This window comes from Magnolia sinica, chromosome 3 (genome assembly GCF_029962835.1).
Source record: "Magnolia sinica isolate HGM2019 chromosome 3, MsV1, whole genome shotgun sequence".
NCBI classification, from domain to species: domain Eukaryota; kingdom Viridiplantae; phylum Streptophyta; class Magnoliopsida; order Magnoliales; family Magnoliaceae; genus Magnolia; species Magnolia sinica.
This window is the reverse complement of record NC_080575.1, coordinates 107,781,179-107,801,893: the sequence shown is the minus strand read 5'-3', so window position 1 is coordinate 107,801,893 and position 20,715 is coordinate 107,781,179. Positions and strand designations below refer to the sequence as shown.

At 44.2% G+C, this 20,715-nt stretch overlaps 1 protein-coding gene across 3 annotated transcripts in view; it reads right to left on the bottom strand.

Moving 5' to 3' along the window:
* The window catches only part of LOC131240608 (probable leucine-rich repeat receptor-like protein kinase At1g35710), a 76,037-nt gene that overhangs the window by 11,617 nt on the left and 43,705 nt on the right, over positions 1-20,715 (bottom strand). The gene's annotated exons all lie outside the window — the stretch shown is intronic.

The following is a 20,715-nucleotide window of genomic DNA, read 5'->3' as shown; positions in this document are numbered from 1 at the left end:
ACAACATGTGTGGTACCGGATTTTGGTTCATTTGTCCTCATTGCCAGCCATTTGAGGAATCATCAAATTCCAGGCTTATCATCCGAGAATAGCTGCTGAGTTAAAACTCTTGATATGATAGGCCTCATGTTGTAATAAATGTCTTAAATCGAGTTTGTTATTAGGTCTATCAATGCTATTGACAGTCTGTTCGATATCACCATCAATGGCATCGAACAATTCTCGATCTCATTAATATTTTTCAGAATTCCTTTAGTTGGTCGCTGGATTAACGGAGCACCTTTTCAATGTCATCGATGAGTGTTAAATTTCATCAAGAATTTCTGAAAAATCATGTTTTGTCTTTTGGACAGTTGATGTGTTAGTTCGATGCCATCGACATGCTTTCGATACCATTGAAGGATTAGTTTCGATGCCATCGATGAGTGTTCGATGCCATCGACAGATTCCGCGCATATTTTTACATAACTGCGAATTTGCGGGATTTGCTTTCCATTTTGATTGTACTTCCTCCAAAGGTTATATATTGGAGTGCAATTGGAATTGAGAGTGTATTAAGGAGATTTAGGGTTTCTAAATCATTTAAGGGTTTTAAAGGGTAGAGTAAGGATGAGATTTGAAGTTGTTCGAATTGGATAAACTCTTTACTTTAAAATTTCTGTTTTCATAGTGATCATTTATCACTTCGTATCATGTTATTTTTTTCAAAAGAATTTTTTCTAGGTAAAAATGTTGTGTTCTCTGTGTTTGCTAGGCACTATTGGATTTTTAACCTACACTCATCTCCGTGTACTTGCGCGGTACCCCAACACCTTGCTATTGTAGGCAACGCAACACGTGCACCAAAACCTCTCAAGTGGCTGAACAAGTTTACTTTTAATAATAAGAAATGTTCACATTCACCCACAAGAGGCTAACTATTCTACACCTAGAATTTTCATTTTGGCAATAGGCCATCTAGGCGGGGCTCATCAAATCAACGGTTTAGATCACTAAGGTATGGGCGGCACTTCAACAAAATTAAAACCTAACCTTAAGTGGGCCAGCCTGATTTTGTAAATATGGTGTACCATCTTGTAAGTGGACCAGCGTCAACCAGCCTCATTTTCTAAAAAGTGTCCCATGTGGCAAGTGGACCAGCCTGAATTTTCAAGTCAGGCGCATCTAGACTATGGAGCCTACCCGATAGATGGCTTGGATCTCACAAGCTTGGTGAAATCGGATTGCGTTCTGAGTCACTCAGTATGCTTTTATTATACAGAGTAAACTCAGTTGGGCCCACCCTGAATGTATGTGGTTTATCCACGCCGTCCATCCTTTTTTCATCTAAATTAAGGGGTCGAGCTCAAAATTGAAGCATATCAAAAGATCAAGTGGATCATACCACTGGAAGCAGTGGGGATAATGATTTCCACCATTGAAACCTTTCTAGGCCCCACAGTGATGTTTATTTGTCATCCAACCTGTTCATAAGATCACACGGACGTGGATGAAGGAAAAAAAATAATAAATATAAGGTTGATCCAAAACTTTTGTGGCCCCAAGAATTTTTCAACCGTAAGCGTTCAGTTCAACTGTTTCTTGTGGTGTGGTTCATTTGAACATTGGATATACCTCATTTTTTTGGCTCATGCCTAAAATCATCTGATAAAATGGTTGGACATGGCGGATAAAATACATAAATTATAGTGGACCTCACAGAGTTTACCCAATACTGAATTACTCGGTACGCAATCCGCTTCCCAGCTTGGTACCAAATGAGCTAGAGAGTACAATTGCTGAGTCGTAGACGCGGAACGCGGATTGCGTCCTACCTCCGACCGGCCGTCTCCAACTGGGAACGGGTAGGAGCTTTGAGTGGCCACTGTGATGTATGGGTCTTGTTCATACCGTCCATTTTTTATTTTTTATTTTTTATTTATATTATTTGAGGATATAACCCCAAAATTGAAGTAGATCCAAGATAAATGTGGACTACACAATGGGGATTAAACTCTTACCGTTGAAATTTTCTTGGGGCCATAGAAATTTTGAATGTGGCTGATATTTGTGTTTTCTCTTCATCTGGTTATATCTAACTTTATGAATATGTTGGATGGAAAATGAACATCATGGTTGGCGCTAGAAAATTTTCAATGGCGAGAATCATTATCACCGTGCTTCCTGTGGTGTGGTCCAATTGAGCCTTGGATCTGCCTTAGTTTTGGGTTTATAACCTAAAGTGAAATGAAAAAAAAGGATGGACGGTGTGGATAAGACCTATACAACACGGTGGCCACTCAAAGCTCCTTACCGTTCCCAGTTGAAGATGCGCAGGACGCGGTCCGCGTCCGCGGATGAGTCTTCCTCTCGGCAGGCAGAAATGAAAGCGAGACTCGCGTCAGTTTCATGAGAGAGTGCTTTTTGGGTCTTAGGCGAGTCATCGTATCTGACCGGCAGCAATGAAAGCGAGACTCACATCAGTCTCAGTGACCTGTGGAAGCGGATTGGCGGGTGTATCACACACCGGATATGTAGCTGATGTATTGACTTTAACAAGTTCTGTGGGTCAAATCATAAGGTATGTGTAATATCTAAACCGTTCATCCATTTGGCAGCTACTATTAAGGCTTAACCTAAAAAATAAGACAAATCTAAAGATCAATTGGACCACACTGTAAAAAACAGTGGGAGATTGAATGTCTGCCATTGAAACCCTTTTGGGGGTCACAGAAGTTTCGGATCGCTATGAAATTTATTTTAACAGATTGGATGTAAAATAAACATTATGGTGGGTCCTACGAATTTTTTAACTTTGGAAATCATTATCCTCGCTGCTATTTTTGGTGTGGTCCATTTGAGATTTCCATACAATTCATTCTTCTTTTCTAATGCTTTAAAATGATCTTGAAAAATGGTTGAATGGATTAGATATAATAAATACATCATTGTGGGGCCTGTGTAACTTTGATCTCATTTGAACCATTCATACAACTGGGATACAACTCGGAGCTCGAGGCGTGTCGGTGCTTCACACGACAAGTATTTACACCAGCTATATAGCTGTGGGTGGTACACTAGCCGACCCGCTTCCATGAATTATCTTACAGAATTTTGGTCGTACTGGAGGGGTAGCTTTCTAACACATCCAGAGAAGTTTTTTTTTAAGACTAAATTGCCGGTTCTATATAGTAGTTATTAGAGCTGGGCATCGGACCGAGTCGGATCGGATTTGGTCCAACTCGGTTTAGTCCGAAAGTTGCCTGGGCTAATCCGAGCCCGATCCGATCCAGGACCGACTCCGGGACACTTGACCCGAATCGATCCGTTACATGCTTGGCTTGACCCAAACCAAGTCTGACTCGGTTAGGGAAACCAAGTCGGATCGGATTGGGTAGGGATCAAAATTTTTAACGATGAAAATCATTATCCTCCCTGCTATTTTCGGTGTAGTCCATTTGAGCTTTAGATATGATTCATTTTTTTTCTAAATGCTTTAAAATGATCACAAAAAATGGATAAATGGTATGGATATAATAAATACATCATTGTGGGGCTCATGTAATGTGGATCTCATTTGAGTCGTTCGTACAATATAGTTGTATTGACGTGCACAGCACGCTAGCCGCTATTACGTGTTGTGCATGGTGTAATGTTAGCAAGTTCTGTGGGCCTGATCATTAGTTATGTGTTATATCCAAACCGTCCATCCATTCAGCGAGCTCGTTTTTAGGCTTGAGACGAAAAATAAGACAGATCTAACTATCAAATGGACCAAACGAAATATTTAACCGTGAAAATCATTCGCTGCTGCTACTTGTGGTGTGGTCTAGATGATCTTTGGATATTATTCATTTTTTAAATAATACTTTACAATGATCTTTAAAAATATATGAACGGTGTAGATATAATAAATACATCACTGTGGGGCCCATATAACTTTAATCTCCTTCGAACCGTTCGTACAACTCGAAGCTCGAGGAGCGTCAGTCTCGTCTTCGCACCAGCTAGCCTGAGGCTACAGCAGTAGGACGCGGATTTCCTGCGAAAGCCTTTCGTAGGAGGTTTCTGCATCGGGATGCTAGGTGGTTCCCACCGTGATGTTTATGATAAATCCACACCATCCATACGTTTTGGGAGATCATTTTAGGACATGTGGCCAAAAATGAAGTGTATCGACGAGACGAAACAGTGTAAATTCAGTGGCCACCATTTGAAACATTCATATGGCTACAAAGTTTCATATCAGGTGAAATTTTTGGTTTTTTCACTTCATCCGAGTGGTAATGACCTTATAAACAGTTTAGATGGCATAGAAATATTTAGGTAGATCCCAAGAAGGTTTCAACAGTAGAAAACTCTTTCTTCGGTTTTCCCTCTTGTCCGGCCCACTTGAGTGTGGGATCCACCTCATTTTTAGTAGTATATACTAAAATGACCTCCCACAATGGATGGACGGTGTGGATTTCTCACAAACATTACTGTGGGCCCCACATAGCATCCCAGTGTAGGAACCTGAAGCTTCTTGCATGTGTTGTATTAGTGATGCTTGAGCTTGATGGAAATGGATTGGCTACTCCCTGTTCGATGATCTGTGGGCCCCACCATGATGTATGTATTTAATTAATGCCATTCATCCATTTTTACAAATCATTTTAAGGCTTGATATAAAATATTAGAGGGATAAAAATCTCATGTGGACCACACCACAGGAAAACAATAATGATTGGATATCCTCTGTGAAAATCCTCCTAAGGCTCCGGTCAGGTCTTGTTGGTTCGGGCCGGATCCTCTCGATTCGGGTATCCGAGTCGGATCGGTCCGAATCGACCTCTATCTAGACCCGACCCGAAATACGATTGGATTTGGGTGGACAGACTCGATCAGGTCAATCTAAACCGTCAGTTTTGTTCGGAACGGCACCGAGTTGGGTCAGATTAGGTCGGATCCACCGGATTGGGTCCAAAATGCCCACCTCTACTAGTTATACAGTGAACAAAGTTAGGTCGTTATTTAACGATGAGAAAGTCTACGAAAGCCTTTTTTGGCGTAAGGCTCAACTCAACTTATGGGGCCGCATTGATATATGTGTATAATCCATGCTGCCTATCCTTTTCGCCATGTCATCTTAGGGCTTAAGCCCAAATATCGGCCTAATCCAGAGCTCGTTTGGGCCACATAATAAAAAATAATGGTGATAATGGCATCCACTGTTGAAACTTTCCAGGCTCATTGTGATGTTTGTTAGAAGTGGACATTACCCAAGTTAATACTTTTTGGACTCATGGTAAGCTAGCCGACAAGGTGGACGGAACGGATCACTTTATCGTGGGCCTCGACTCCTATTATTTAAAAATAATTAAGTTATTAATTACATCAACCTGACAACCACGACCCTTATCACATTACCACCACGACGCTTACCATGTTATATAGGTATGGGTCGTGGTTGTCATATTATACGGGTATGGGTTATAATGTGCTAAGGGTCGTGGTTGTAATGTTATATGGTTCGTGTTCGTCATGTTATATGGGTTGTGACTGTTATGGATTAAGGTTGTCATATTATATGAGTCATGGTTTTCATGTTATTTATCATATTATATGGGTTGAGGTTGTCATGTAATGTCTGGAAGTCATGGTTGAACATAATAAGGGTCGAGTTGGTCATGTTATAAGGGTCGTGGGTCCTGTCGTGATTTATGTGTTGACTTCAATCCGTCCACTGAATTTAGAATTTAATCTAATGTCGTGGGAAAAAAACCTTCAAAAGGTTTTCAATGGTAAGTTTACAATTTCACTGCTTTCTATGGTGTGGTCAACATGAGCCTTTGATATGCCTCATTTTTTTTAGCTCATTCCTTAAAATGATCTTTCAAAATGAATGGATGGCGTGCATTGATGACTAAATCTGGACGACTCTCCACTCCGACTCGCGAACTTCGAACCACTTCAGCATTTTGAACCTGCACACTCGTAATGAGCAAATGAGACCCTGGTCTAAGCAAGGGACCCTCCGATGCCTAAGTCAGGTCAATGAAATCTGGGTCTAAGTTCGGGTGTAGTAAAAGAGTGCAAGATGTTGCATACCTATAGCAATGGAGTCTCATTGTATTTATACCTGACTATCGGACGGTCTGGGTCTGTTAATCTCGGCACGATTCACTCAATCAGTGGGATACTGTGATCGTGGAGATATTATCCGTAATCCGAGGATCGTTTAGCGTATCGTGCGTATCTGCAGGTGAAATAATCGGTCGTGTCTACTTAAGGTAGTTTCTTAGTTTAGCGCATGGAACGTCCACGTCCTGCCCCGGCCTCGGCTCGAGACTTTTGGCCAAAGAGGCCTGACTCCAAGCTTCGGCCCTAGACTAGCATGCACATGGGCTTTCACCGTCAGGTTATTAAGAGGGGACCGCGTCCTGAGTCCAAGCTGAGCTCCGGCTTCGCCCTATGGCGGACTCGGCCTTACATGTCTGTCAGGTATTCCGAAGATCTCCCCTCCGGGCTTCGAGGTGGGCGACGGACTTGACCTGTCGAGTTGAGTTTCTCAGCTACGAGTAACACAAATGTAAGTGATCGAACGATTCGTCTCCGGCCAAGCAAGTGGGATGGCCCAAGGTCTCAGAAGTAAATCCCGGCATGATCTTCATACCAACTGCCTTGGTCTTGGATTAATCCGAGCCAACAACCTCCCTCGGAGCAGGACCGCGACTATGATCGAGCTGAGAATCTTCCTTCATATCAGTAGCATTTACCATTCTAGATTAACTCTTATGTATCCAACCGGATTAAGGTGGTGTCGCTCCTCGAAATTGAAGTGGCTCGGATCTTCCCATAACAGAAGCCCCCTACTCTCCAAGTTCAGACACGGACTCGGAGGGTAATTATATATGGAAGATCAATGGTTACCCTTGTCGTACATTCTACGCGTGCGGTTACAATTATTATTCTTGTGTTGAAGAGACATGTCCTCGTTGTTCTCGTCCACGGGTTAAGCTCCAGCAAACGCGTGACAATGGTTAAGATTTTGAATAATTGTTAGGCCTATGGCTGATCACCACGTATGCCCTGGGAGGCGTTTGAACGATGCTTCCCCTACTCGGGCATCGCTTCCGATATCCGGAGCTCATCACCCAATGTCAAAAGTGTGTGACCTGGTAGAGCTCGAGCCAGTAACCTGCAGCCACGTGTGTTCTGAAGTCGGCTCGCGACAATTTGGTTGCAGCCATCATGCCTCGCAATTAATGCGAAGATCCTTCTTAGGCTATATAATCCCCAGCGTTTCGGAAGCGCCCATCATTTCTGCATTCTGAATTCGCGTGGTTCTTGATTCCTTAAGGAGGTGATTTTCGGCGAAGGCGATTCCGACCGACTTAAATTTTTCGGTGAGGTGATTCCTATCGATTAGAGGTTTCTAACGGAGGCGATTCCCAGTGGACGTCCGATGAGCTTTTCCTCCCTTCCTTTAGCATCGCTTCTTTTTCCTTCGCTCCTACGAGATGTCATCCGATATAGATATAGTCCGAGAAGACTATGATGATTCCGAGTCGGCAAGCTCGGACGACAGGAGAGGGGAGGGGCATCTGAAGGCCCCTTGGAAGCAGTACCTATCTTCCCTTAGCCCCGAAGAAACAGAGGCGGGGGCTAGGACCCGTCGGGCCGACAAGAAGAAAGCCACCCGAGCCCCCCGAGACTTGACTACAGGCATCGCCGAGATGCCTGCGAGCGGGCGGGCTTTAGAGGTTGTCCTGAGAGGCTCCGTATTGATTGATTCCCAAATGGGGTGGATCCATTCGGAGTTTGAGATCCCAAACTCTGTGCAGATAAGGGCGTTAGAGCCCCTCGACACTGTCAGTGCGCCTGCTAAAGGGGAAGTCGCCATTTTTCTTTACGCGTTGCAATGTGAGCTCTGACTCCCCATGCACCATTTCGTCCGAGCCCTGACTGCTTACCTCGGATTAGCTCTCGGCCAACTTACTCCTAACACCTGGAGGGTTTTAATCTCTGCCGTCATCATCTGGCGTCAAGTTGGGAATCCAGATTTGACACCAGATGAGTTAGTAAGCCTGTATTTGGTCAATAATGACAGCCACAGCTGTGGTACTACATGACTCGAGGCAGTAAAGGGTCGAGGCTGGTCATGAATCTTCTGTCCTCTAACAAGGACTAGAAGAACAAATGGTTCTGGGCTTCGAGTGAATGGGAGGCGTCGGTGGCGGAGCTTGGAAGCTTGACGACTCGGGTCCCCACTCGATTCATTACACCAGGTCGGACCTTGTACATATTTCTTTTTATATCCTCCTCCCTTCTGTCATAGTTAGACTAAAGTTTTTCTTTTATTTCTGTAGATTTTTCGAGAGGTTCGCCTCTCCTTACCTCGGACCAGAAGAATTGGGTTGCTAAGGCCAGAGCACGCTCAGGAGACCTTTGCTCCTGGTCGGATCTGATCACAACCAACAACCTTCACTGGTCCAGGCTCTGCAAGTCCAAACCGCTCCCCACTTCATTTAGTAAGTTTTTCTTTAGCTCCTTACTTTTGGAAAGATTGAATCTCTTAACTTGGTTACTGATTCATTACTTCGTATGCAGGCATGTCCGAGGTAGTTGGGTCCCGGAGGAGGAAAGCTACCCCGACCGTCGACGAGATGTTGAGGGTTGAGCTCCGAACAAAGACGACCGTTCGGAGGAGGCAGGCGGCCCCTCGCGGCGAGGCCCCCTCGGCCCCAATTTCTGTTGCTCCAGCTCCAACTGCAACTTCAATTTCTGTTGCTGTAGCTCTGGCTACAGCGCCTGTCGCGGCTGAGGTCGCTGCTGATAATATTCTGGCTCCCACTCTTCCTCCCGCCATTGCCCCTCAGGTTGCAGTAGCACCTTTCGCAGCCCCCGAGCCTTGTATAGCTGTCCCGTCTTCATTCGAATAGGAGGAGGCAGTTCGGATGGCTGACGCCATGCTTTCCCCTCCTAAGGTCGGGAATGATCTTAGGGCTGAGGATCAGGCCTCAGCAGGTAGAAGGACTGGGGCCGGGGAAACGGTAGACTCGGCTCAAGTGGGGATGAGCGGAGAGAGGTTCTAACGTGGTTATCATGTCCTGTTTGGTCCGCTGGGCTGCCAAGCACGCCTCGGAGGAGGAGATTGCCAGCCTTCTCACCAAGTCGGATGAGTCTTTTGTCAACGACATTGCTTCCGTCTTCTACCGGGTACTTTTATTGACTTTCCTTGCCTTCAGTTTTTACCGATTTCGAACGCTTATTCTTTTATTTTTGTTCAGTTTGTTCTGAGGCTCCTCCTGACTCAGGAGAGATTGCGGGAGTTCGAGAAGAAGGAGCTGAGGTGAAAGCCCTTAGGAGCGAGGCGAGGATCCTACGAGATGAGGCCGTCTTCCTCTGGATGAAGCAGGCAGAACTACGTCGGCAGCTTGACGATGGGAGGGCTCGAGACCTCCAGCTACAGGGGGTCGTGAGTGATCTCAAAGCCCGATGCGGTGCCATTGCGGCTGAGCTGTCCCGAGTCAGGGGCCACGCAGACTCGCTTGCCAAGGAGAACGCCCGATTGGGGGTAGTGCTAGAGCGGATGAGCGTTGAGGCAGCAGAAGAACAGATCCGAGCCATCTCCCAGGCGAAGGAAGCTCAGTGGGCTGAGGATGAGGCCTCCCTGGCCTTGGCGGTGGCTATTGCAGTGTATGCCTTTAAGGCTTCAGAAGAGAGGGCCGCCGAAGTTACTAAGTTTTACAACAGTGGCTTTGACGCTTGCATTGATGCGATCCAGGACTTATATCCAGACCTCAACCTTGAGCCTCTGTTGCCCGAAGACGCAGGAGAGAAGCCTTCTGAAGATGCTCGCCTGGATCAGGCCCCTGGCTCCCAAGCTCCTCCTTCTCCAGCTCCGACTGACTAGCTTTCAATTCTTCTTTTCTCATGGCTTTTCTAAACTTAGTCTTTTTGATGAATGATTTTGTGGATGATATTTTTTGACCCTTTGGAGAGGGCGTGTGGATGATGATTTTTTTTTATATGTTAATCAGTAGCTGGTTCTTAGATGATGATTTTTGGTTGTCGAACTGATTTGTTGACAGGTTGGTTCATTTCGGGGCATTGCCGAGCTTACTCCTTGACGAGTCAACTTATTTCAATGCCGTCTCGTAGGACTTTGAATTTTGTAGTATTCTCATTGTTAAGTCCGGACCCCTAAGGGATCGACTCCTCCCACGATTGGCGAGCAACTTTTAATACATTTGTCGATCGGACGATAAACTAACTCTTCTGTTGGAGAGTTGGGTCATCCATTGGCTTTTCCCCTGACTAAGAGGGGATGCCCTGTAAAACTTTTTGTGGGATAACGTTTTAATCCCTTCTTTAAGGGATCAGTTCGTTAAGTCTGCCTCTACTTATGAGAGGCGACTCTTCATTAGTAGATAATCCGCTCATGTAGATATGAAGAGATGTGAATTTTATTGAGAGCCTTAAAGGCTAGTTGCTTAGAGGCATACACTTATTGGGGGCCCTCAACGGCCATTACATCAAGGGTAGCATTTTTAAGTGCTCGGCGTTTTAGGGGTGGGGGAGCTGACGGCCCTCGAGATCTTCTAAGTGGTAGGAGCCAAGTTTGATTGATTGGACCACACGGTAAGACCCTTCCCAGTTAGGCCCAAGCACCCCAGCTCCCAACTCAGTGGTGTTCTAGAAAACTCAGCGAAGGACTAAGTCCCTTGGACGGAACCGCCTGGTCTTGACCTTAGAATTGTAAAATCACGCCACCTGTTGATGTCGAGCGGGGACCCGGAGTTACGAGATATCTCTGGTTTTTTCGAGTAGATCCAGGTTGGCTGCTATCTGCTTAGCGTTTTGGTTCTTTTGATAATTTCTGACTCGAGCGGTAGGGAGGCTAATTTCAACAGGTACCATTGCCTCTGAGTCGTAAGAAAGTGAAAATGGGGTCTCCCCAGTAGACCACTGAGATGTGGTCCTGTAGGCCCAGAGGACGAATGAGAGCTCCTTGGCCCAATTGCCTTTTACTTTTTCCAATTTTGTCTTGAGATGATGCTTGATGACCTTGTGTAACGCTCCGAGTTTTCAGGACCCGAGTACACGACTCGTTTTCCAAAAACCCGAGTGTTAACCTTAACAGATGGTCAAAGTTGAGTATATATTTTTCTTTTATCTTTCATTAGAGTAAGCAGATGAGCGTAGAATGGACAAGCAAGTATAAAGGAAAATTTCAAATTTCATTAAAAATATACAAGTGAGTGCCCATAATGACTTATACAAACCAATGTCTCCAAAATTAACAAATACAAGAATTACGTGATACAATACATGAGAAATAGTAGAATGCATGTAAATTTGATCCGCAAGACCCCTCAGCTTCTCAAGGTAAATACAGTCATGCAATTCTGGCACTTGAACTTGACTCCTCATCAGCCCGAACCTAAAAATCACTTAAGCCACCTGTGCTGCCTGTACGGTTATATTTATTTGATGGATGAGTGGCCAACTTAGTGTGAACTCCCCTCAAGATTATACACCGCCGCATTATGTAAGAAATAATATAAAACATCCAGACAACCAAAACAAAGTAAATACAGTCTTATTAGATGCATGGATGTGTGAATGCAATCATCGAACCTGAGAAATATCATACAGTCGGGTCACCTATGCAATCATCGAACCTGGGAAACATCATCCAGTCGAGTCACCTACACAATCATCGACCCGGGTAAAATATCCAGACAGTTTGTGCCCCGGGTAAAACATCCGGACGGGCATATGACTGGTCATCAGGGCAACATTCAGCGTAATCGCGAGACATGATGATTCGAGTCATCATCATAAATCAAATGACTAGTCATTAGCGCAACATTCAGCGTAATCGCGGGGCATAATGATCCAAGTCATCATAAATATGCCATGTATGCATGATTAGCCAAGTTATTATTAGTCCATTTACAACTAGCCAATTTAAATAAGTTCAAAGGTCACTACGGGGAGCGTATAGCCAAGCATAGCCGACAACTCGGGCATAGTGTTTATTCCCCAAGTATAGGGTTGTGATGTAGTAATAAACTCAGTGAGACCAAGGTCGAATCCCAAGGGACTGAAACCTGTACGTACTCTAAAACTAGGTAGAAATAGAACTAGCCTAAGATGAAATCTAAATCAAATATAAATTGATGAATAATGGTGAAAGATTAATGTAAAACTTAAGAGAAATCAGAGATAAGAAACTAGGGATTCAGAGGATCCACTTGTAGAGATCAGGGAGATCTTATGCCTGCTTCAAAAATCATGAAAATTAAACTGAACTTCCTTTGATATAATTTTAAAGAGATGAAAAGTATATGAATTAGAATGGATTCCATTACCAAACTATGCCCAGGAGACAAAGCAAACAACAGAATTAAACTAATTACCAACCAATCAACATGCTATGAAGGTTATGAAGGGTACCGTCATCAACCATGCTCAGGAGACGATGGCGAACAACAGGACTTCCTGACGTCACAATCAAAATAAGGAAAAAGAAATACTTAAAGCCATCGCAGACCTATTGTAATTTCAATCACAACAGACCATTAAAAACTAAAAACATTCCTTTAATTATCAAACTAAAATCAAAGTCAGTTTATAAATTTAAATTAAATTACCAGCATAAAATGGAGTCTCCCATCTCGCTACAAGCTTCACCTCTTAGCCCTAGCTAAGAGGTTTAGCCTAGCCACATGATTAGGCTAATTCCAAGGAAAAACATGAAAGAAAAGAAATAAACAAAAAGAAAAAGAAAAACTACTTCTCTCACTCTTTGGTATCCACGTTGAAGCCCAAAAACCGATCCCTTCCCTTCTCTTTCTCTCTTCCCTTTATAGCTGCCAGGGTCGATCAGTGCATAAGGAGGTCGGCTGGAGTCGAGTTATACACTGCTTCGGACTCTGTTTACGTGGCCGAGCAGCGTGAAAGTCACACCATGCGTAAGAAGAGGACCCTTCCTGCATTGATACCTGGTGGGGCCCATATTCTATGATTGTTGAAGAATCAGATCTGTCCACTGGATTTCTGGTGTCGATGTAGGCTACCTATCCAAGATTGAAGTGGATTCGAGCTCTGGGTGGACCACACCACTAATCGACGTGGTGGCTTTTCCTCACTGCTGCGTTCTCGAATGTCTTTACAGGTCCACATGCTTGACATGGGTTTGATCAGTTTTATCACATGAACCCAATGAACGGACCGGATCATCTGTTCGAAGCGATCTTGATGGCCCACTACAACCCATCCGCAGCCCCTGTTCTTGTGCTTGCGGCGGAAATTCATGAGTGCGTAACCTGTGGGGCCCACACTCCCTGTTTCTTGAGAAATACAAGCCGTCCATTGAAATCTACTCGAAAAACCATTCGGGTATGATGGTTTTTGGATTGAATTCTGTGTGGCCCACAATATCTTCTACTCCGTCATTCATCATGCATTTAACGGTTAGGATTCTGCAACATCTTACATGGTCTCAAGAGGCCACCTTGGTGAGGTAAATACCCCACCTATGCACACAATAGACGGTCCCGATTGATAATTTGGAAGAGGAGTGGGCCCCACTGAGAGGAACCGGTGGACGCTGGAGTGTCTGCTGGAAGCTTATTCTTGATTTGAGAAGATGAGTCGGTTAGCGCATGCTGACCGACTTAAGGTGAATTAGTGTACGTCCGGTGCACTTAAGTACATGCACACGCACTATACATGTAGGTCCCACGGAGATGTTTGTGACAAATCTGCTTCGTCCATCCTCTTTAGAACCTCATTTAAGAGGTTGAGACTAAAATTGAGACATATCCAAAGATCTGGTGGGCCCCAAATCATGATTTTAGTGGCTGATCTGTCCGTTGGGATACTCTTACAAGGATCCAACGACCAAAATTCGACATGTACGGTTACTTTATGTTCTTCAGGCCATGTGTGAAGTTTCGAGCCGAGAAGATGGTTAGAACCCTGTGATCTTGCATTCTGGCTGATTTTTAGGCTACTTGAGCTTCAGTTTCTTAGTTTTCTCGGATCTCTGGCATGTAAATCCGTTGATCTTAGTCCCCTGGGGTTCATCCCTTACCTTGGTGTATTCTGAGCGTCAATTCCATGCTTTTAGCATCCTTTTTCAGCCCAAGCTCTTAAAGTCACTTTGCAACACAAATATAATTAAAATAGTTTGTTAAATAGTATCATGTTCATAAATGTAGGCAATAACTGGGTCTAATATGCAATATTTGACCCTCAACACATAGGTCTCATACCACCATCCCTGGCTCATGACACTACCACCTTAGGATGTTTAATGGTACCCTATCGACTAGTGACCAATCATATTACAATAAATGGGGCTTACCACGCATGGTTGCACTATATAAAATATCGAACCCATCTAGGGCAAATACTAAAACAAAACCACATAGGGTAAGTATCAAAATATGCCATATAAGGCCGATATCAAAACCATACAATAAAGACCATCCTTAAAAACCATTGGGCAAAACAACCCTGGATGGTAGGCCCACATCAGTGATCCATTTAAACCACCACTCAATAACCACCAAGTCGAAGGTCCATTACAATTACAACTAGTTAAGTTACATCCCAAGTATGGGTGTACATTCATATGTGGGAGTTTCCCACTAATGTACAAGTTTAAGTTCCATAAGCAATCCACAAAAGAAAATCTATAAGCATGAACAATTATACAGGATAATCATAAAACATGTAATACAACAATTCAATTTCCATCAGCTAACACATGTGATTATAAAGAGAGATATCGATTATGAATTTAAATAAAAACTATAACTTAAGCTAATGAGAAGATGGAAAGCTCAAGGGGAAGAATCATCACCTTATACTTTGCATCGCCTACCAGCATTATTAAAGAATGTGCGTTCCCTTACAATCAAATCCTACCATAAATCAGGATGCACAATTAGATCGAAGTTCTACATACTACTTAGGGTTCAAGATCATAACGTAGGGTTCGGATTACTTTTAGGGTTTTAGTATAGAATTAGAGCTTCATGCTAGAGTTTAGTTATAGGCTTTAGATTCTAGGACTTGAATTCTAGATTAGTATTCCTATTATTATTATTATTATTATGCATTGGGTCAAATAATATTCCTAATGGGAGTATTAATCCATTGATATGAATAATAGTGGTTCATAAGTTCACGTTTGAATGTATTGACATTATCTAACATCTTTATAGTGACTAATAATCTCTTAGATAATACAAGTAATATTTTCTAATAATAATAGCTATAACTTTCAATAATGAATCTAGCCATGATAATATGTACTATGACCTACCATGAGTTATGAATTCCTACAATTAGATTCATACCATAACTCACCATTTATGTCTTAAGTATAGGCCTAGGGTTTCAGCTACTTAGGTTTAAAATTTTATCTTAGAGTCTAGGTCTAGGCTAGATGTTGTGTAGTTAATTTTAGTGCTAGCTTAATAATTATAGAATACTTATTAATATTAGTATTATAGTTAATATTAGTTAATAATCATTATGATAATACTAATTGGCACAATCCACTATCAATATCAAATATTTAAGAATGGTAAATAAAATACTATTATTTAATAATTGAAACTTGTGTATAATAATTAGTCCTAGCATAAATGCTCCACCAACATCTAATCATATTTAATATTAAAAATCCCAATAAATAAGAGTGGTAACAATTATACTAATACAATGAGACATGTCTAGTTTAGAAAGAAAGCATTGACTCATCGAGTTGACTCAGTCGATTTGGACTCAGTTGGAAGGGTTACCTAACGACGATGCCTAGCACTATGCTCGGGTTTGGGAGCCCCAACCTAGTTGATCCGCTGACTGAGCACGGTCCCCGAATGGCATGGGATTCGGTCAGCCCCAACTCAGTGAGTTGACTCGGTTTGAAACCGAGTTGACTCGATCTCCCTCGTTTCTTCTTCTCCTCTCATTTCTCCTCAACTTCCTTTCCTTCTTCTTCCATTTCTTTCTTTTTTTCAAAATAAGTCATCCAGCAAGTTGCTGGACTCAGTAAAACCTGACCCGACTCAACACCCCAACTCGCTGAGCTGAGTTGCATGACACAAGTCACCCATCTCTCTCTCTCTTCTCCTTCTTCTTCCCCCTCTCTTTTCTCCCCACTAGGTCTCACACGTCCAGCAGCGTTGCTGGACAGAACCAGCCCAACTCTCTGGACAGCAGCGGCGGCCCAGCCTGGTGCAGTCGCACCACTCAAACTCGCTCCCTCTCTCCGTCCTATCTGTCTTTCTTTCTCTCTTCTCTTTCTTCCCATTCTTTCTTCTCTTTTTTTCTTTCCCTCCCATCTTCCCTTTCTTCTCAGACCTTCATGAAGACTGGACTCGAGCAGACTCAACCCACAGCCCGTCCTGAACTCGGCAGATGCAACGAAGAAGAAAAACGGTCGTCAATGGCATTTTCCTCACAGAGGCTTATTTCTTCATTTTATTTCTTCAGGACAGTCCGTATGGACTGTATGGAGCTTCAGGGATGGATGGATTGAAGCTTCATAACAGTTTTCTTGTTGGGTTCGAGGGTAGAAGTTTCCGACTTGATTTTGGAAAAACCAGGAAGAATGGTTGCGGCTGTGGTTTTCCCTCTGGAACTATGGATGGATGGCTGGGATTCACTGGCTTTACATCCACCGTTCAAACGTCCCTGACAAAACCCAAAACCGGCAGCCGGTTTCTCGTTACCGCGAATGGGAGAACCTTAAGGTGGTTTGGAGTGGACGGTTAGGATTTCTATTGAGTGGAGGGCTTAGATGAGACGTTTTCCCCTCACACGGATCGCCCTCGTGGCAACAGCACGAGACAGTTTCCGTTTTTTGGAAACCGATGGGTTTGTATGGCCTGTTTGCACCACGGATTGTGTGCCTGCGTGGGGGATCTCAGGCGTAGGATTTGGTGGGGTTTGGTCAAGCCCACCGTCCAAATCAGATGGACGGTTCAGATCGTCCAAAGGGTGGGCCATGGTTGATCGAAAACGGACTCTGTCCGTCCGCTTGCTGATTTTCAAATGAAGGCAGGGAGGGAAATCCCTACCTCTTTGGGCATTCCACGGTCAGAGGCGGTTTGACTGGGTCTGGCCGTTCTGATGGGACAGAGGAGTACATAGGCAGTGTACTCACCACTTAAATGTGGGGTCCACCATGTAGCTCTATGCAATCCACACCGTCCATGATTCTCTGTGGGTCCATCTAGGTCATCTGACCGAAAATGAGGCAAATAGCAGGCTTGGGTGGGCCATGCTTACTGATTTCGTATTTGATTAGTGAATTGTGGGTCCTATGGAGGTATTTCAGCAAATATGAACCGTTCATTCATTTAGCCGGGTTAGTTTGGGCAGGGGATTTGAAGTGTGGCCGATCACCAAGTGGCCACACTACCGAATTCCAACATAAATTGTGAGTATCCTTTGCTCTAATGACTAATTCCTTTCTAATTCTAAGCCTTATTGGTCTTAAAGTCCCTTATGGCTACCTGATTGAAACTTATCGGTAAATTTCACAAGCATATGGTCTACATTGAAATTTTACCCTAATGGAGCCATGTAGGCTTGATGTGCGGTGGATCTTTAGATTTAGGTCCACCAATAGATGGTGATCGGTTCAATCGGTCCATTAAAGTGATTTTGATCCTAAAATAGATGTCTCTAAAGCTATGATGGACTAATTTGAAAATCAATCGGATGGATGACTTGTTATACAAATGAATATTGTACTAGATGGTTGAGATGGATGATTTGAGGATCACCAAGTGCTGATGTGTAAGGAAAGCTACGTGTGTTCCCACACACGTATAAACTTATTTAGATTTTTATGGTAACACTCGAGTACTGGAAAGTACAGGGTGTTACACCTTGTTAATAGATTCTACCTGTCCATTGGATTGCGGGTGTCGAGGCGAAGAATATGCGTTTGTGATACCTAGTCCCTGACACATGCCTCGGAACTTATCGTTATCAAATTGCTTACCATTATCAGATACGATGGTGTGTGGAATCTTGAACCCGCAGATGATGTTTTTCCAAACAAAATCGATCACTTTCTGTTCTGTGATCTTTGCCACGGGCTCAGCCTGGGCCCACTTGGTGAAGTAGTCGACTGTGACAATGACAAATTTGCTTGCCATTTCTCTGTGGGAAGAGGTTCGATGATATCAATCCCCCACTGAGCAAACAGTCACGGACCGCTCATGGGAGTCATTTCCTCTGCAGGTTGCCTCATCACAGCCGCATATCGTTGGCATTTGTCGCACCTTTGAACATAGTTCTTCGAGTCCTCCCTGATGGTCGACTAAAAATTTCCTTGTTCGAGTATTTTCAGAGCAAGGGCTCGACCGCCGGAGTGGTTTCTGCAGATTCCTTCGTGAATCTCCCAAATCATGTAATTTGCCTCGTCAGGTCGGAGACACCTGAGATAAGGCTGGGAATGCCCTTTCTTATATAGGATCCCGTCCAGGACTACGTACCGCGCCGCTCTGATTCTTAGGCGCCTAGCTTCCAGCTTATCCGAGGGGATCTTACCAGATGTGAGGTAGCTATAAATCGGGTCCATCCAACTCGGAGTATCATTTACTGGATTGACCATTTTCTTCTCTGTTTGGTCGATGCTCGGATGTTCTATGAACTCCACGAGAATGATTCGCAAGATCTTCCCTTCCGTGGCCGAGGCTAGCTTTGCTAGGGCGTCTATCCATGAATTTTCTGCTCTGGGGATCTGATGGATAGTGCAGCTCCAAAATCTTTCAATCAATTTTCTTGCCTCGTCTAGGTAAGCAATCATTCTAGTCTCCTTAGCCTCGTATTCGGTGGAGATATGATTCACTACCAGCTGGGAATCGCATCTTACTGGAGGGACTGGACCCCCAGACTTACAGCCAGTCTGAGTCCAGCTAGCAGAGCCTCGTACTCCACCTCATTGTTAGAGGCCTTGAAACCGAGTTTGATCACATACTGGATGGGTGTGGAATCAGGTGCGACTAGGACAATTCCTTCTCCGGCACGTTTGACATTGGATGACCCGTCTACATAGAGAATCCACCCTGGTTCTGATACCGCCTTTTGATCACTTAGAGGAACAGGCGAAGGAGTCCTCTCGACTTCGGCACTGATCTCTTCTTCGTTCGGGGTGGTGAATTCTGTAATGAAGTCGGCTACAGCTTGACCCTTAATGGCTGTCTTTGGTCAGAACTGGATGTCGAACTCCTCGAGTTCGATGGCCCACTTGGTTAGCTGGCCTGATACTTTGGGCCTCTGGAGGACCTGTTTAAGGGGAGAGTCGGTCAAGACGACAATGGAATGAGCCTGGAAGTACGGACGTAACCTCCGAGCTGAGACAATAAAACACAATGCTAACTTCTCCAGAGCCGGATATCTTGTTTCGGCGGGTACTATGGCCTTACTCACATAATAAACGGGATGCTGCTTGCCCCCTACTTCTCTAACCAAGGCAGAGCAGACAGCTGAGGCTGAGACCGTTAGATACAAGAACAGGGGCTCGCCTTTTTCGGGTTTAGACAGTAGGGGTGGCGAACCTAAATATTGTTTTAGCTGCTGGAAAGCCTGTTTGCACTTTGACATCCATTCTGCCTTCTTATGACCCTTCAACTGCTGAAAGAAGGGGAGGCATTTATCCGTGGCTCTGGATATGAACCGTCTGAGTACTGCTACTCATCCAATGAGGCATTGTATCTGCTTGACGGGCTGAGGTGAACTCATATCGAGGAGTGCTTTGATTTTGTCAGGGTTTGCTTCAATGCCTCTTTAGCTGACTTGAAACTCGAGGAATTTGCCGGAGCTAACTCCGAAGGTGCACTTCGTGGGATTCAGCTTCATTTGGTATTCTCGGAAGATGACGAAGGTTCCTCTGAGGTCTATTAAGTCGTCAGATGCCTTGATGCTCTTGACAAGCATGTCGTCGACGTAAACCTCCATAGTGTGACCAATTTGTTTGGCGAACATTTGATTCACTAGCCTTTGATATATGGCCCGAGCATTTTTCAGACCAAACAGCATGACCCGGTAATAGTAGAGTCCCTTGTCAGTGATGAAGGTAGTCTTCTGCCTGTCTGGGGGATGCATAGCGATTTGTTATACCCGGAGTAAGCGTCCAGGAGGAGAGTAGTTCGTGCCCTGCGGTGCTGTCCACCAGCTGATTAATCTGAGGTAATGGAAAGTTATCCTTCGGACATGCCTTATTTAGATCCAAGTAATCTACACAGACCCGCCACTTCCCGTTGGCTTTTTTAAAGAGGACCACGTTTGCGATCCAATCGGGATAGTGTACCTCCTTTATGAAGCCAACGTCGAATAGAATGGAGACTTCGTCGGTTATGGCTTTGTACCGCTCGGCATCTAACGGTCTCCTATTCTGTTTCACGAGTTTGTGATTCGGGTCCACATTCAGCCTGTGAACTATGACATCCGGGGAGATCTCGAGCATGTTCCCATGTGACCATGTTCCCTATGTCACTGTAGGAAAGTCAGCATTTTGGACCGCTGTTCGGAACTTAATGACGTTCCGAGCTGAACAGTCTTGCTTGGGTCTGTTTCATCGAGTAGTACTTTCTCCAGGTCTTCCACAGATGAATCTTCTGTAGGTCCTTTAGGATCTAGGACGTTGACAGTGAGTGCTTGCTTCACGAACCCTTTCTTTATTGCTATAGCGTAACATCTCCGAGCTTCGCG